General features: G+C 40.6%; 1 pseudogene; it reads left to right on the top strand.

Annotated features, from left to right (window-relative positions):
• Positions 1–734: 734 nt before the first annotated feature.
• On the top strand, positions 735–983 carry LOC113915260 (annotated as a pseudogene).
• Positions 984–1,670: the final 687 nt, after the last annotated feature.

Below are 1,670 nucleotides of genomic sequence, written 5' to 3'. Positions count from 1 at the left end.
CTCAAGGCCTCCTGCCTATACCTGCACTGGGACTCCCACTACAAACCCACACTCCCAGCTGCTGATCCCCTGCCATCCTGCTTGCAGTCCACAAGGAAGGTTGCCTATTGTTTACTAGCAACTCCCCCCAAGCTCTAGACTAGCCAAACTAAGAAACTTCTCTACTATCCAGTAGGTTGAACCCCTCCTCCTGCAAGAAGGCCTGAACTCCTTCCTAGTTTGTCCTTCCTTGGACACTCTCCCTCAGCCCTGGGGTACCATATATATCTTAGAGTTACACCTCTATTATACTTAATAGTTCTTTATGTTAAACTTTCCCTGTTGAGCCTACTGTGTAGTTTCTATCTCCCGAATAGACCCAGAACACTACTGTCATCAGTACAATTCCATAATTACACAAATCAAGTAAAACCTTCTGCATCCCACCTCTTCTCCCTTCCCAATCCCCTCCAACTCTGGAAAAGATGGATCAACTCAATGGGAGGATGTGGGAAGATGGTGGGAAGCAGAAGAGACAGTTGATGAAATGAAGAAAACAGCTCCCTGACTCACTACAGCCTGACTCAATATACCTGTAAAATTATCTTATTCTGAGATAGGGATTTCACAGAACTATTAGAATTGTTCTCTACTGGGACGTCCATTCAACCTCGGTGTAGGGATTACTTAGTGCCGGGCCGGGCCTTCCACGTTTGTTTTTTTCTTCTCCTGGACAGGAGGCCTCTGCAGCAACCATGTTATGCCAGATCATCAGTCAGGCCAAGAAGCATCCGAGCTTGATCCCCCTCTTTGTATTTATTGGGGCAGGAGGTACTGGAGCAGTGCTGTATGTCTTGCACCTGGCATTGTTCAATCCAGATGTCAGCTGGGATAGGAAGAATAACCCAGAACCCTGGAACAAACTGAGTCCCAATGATCAATACAAGTTCTAGTCAGTGAATATAGATTACAGCAAACTGAAGAAAGAAAGTCCAGACTTCTAAACGAAATGTTTCACTATAAAGCTGCTTAGAATGAAGGTCTCCCAGAAGCCATCCACACAATTTTCCACTTATCCAGGAAATATTTCCCCTCTAAATGCACGAAATCATGTTGGTGTATTGTGTTGGGGTTTACACTGAGTAATAAATATCTGAAACTTGAAAAAAAAAAAAAAAAGATTGTTCTCTACTAACCTGTAGGCTACTGTGTCAATTTCACCACTATATCTTCCCAACTACTAGCAAAGAAGATTGTCAATTCTCAATAATATACTTTTTAATATTGTTGAAAGAATTGTTATCGTCAAGAACCTCAGAAAGTAAAAAGAAAAGGTAACCAATATTTAGTCAGAGAAGAGCAAACTTATTCAGAAATATGAGTCTTAAATTGAACCAAATTCAAGCAAAATATTTTTTAAAATTTCAATCCCAAAGTGAAAGAAGCCATTATATATTTTTTCTGAGTATGAAATTTATTAAGCAAAAGCCATCCCCTGAAAAAGGATCACAAAATTTTATTAGACAGGATATTCTCTGTTCTTGAACCCCTTACTGAAATTTTAATCCCCTCTGCAGCATCTCTGTAGCTTATTTTCAAACAACCAGGAACAGGGAACCCATTCCCTCCCAAAAGGAGCTCATCCCAATCTCAGAGAGTGCAAATAATCAGAAAATGCTTTCTTTAATTAA

The sequence above is a fragment of the Zalophus californianus genome, chromosome 11, assembly GCF_009762305.2.
Source record: "Zalophus californianus isolate mZalCal1 chromosome 11, mZalCal1.pri.v2, whole genome shotgun sequence".
Classification (NCBI taxonomy): domain Eukaryota; kingdom Metazoa; phylum Chordata; class Mammalia; order Carnivora; family Otariidae; genus Zalophus; species Zalophus californianus.
This window is presented reverse-complemented; position numbering and strand designations above follow the sequence as displayed.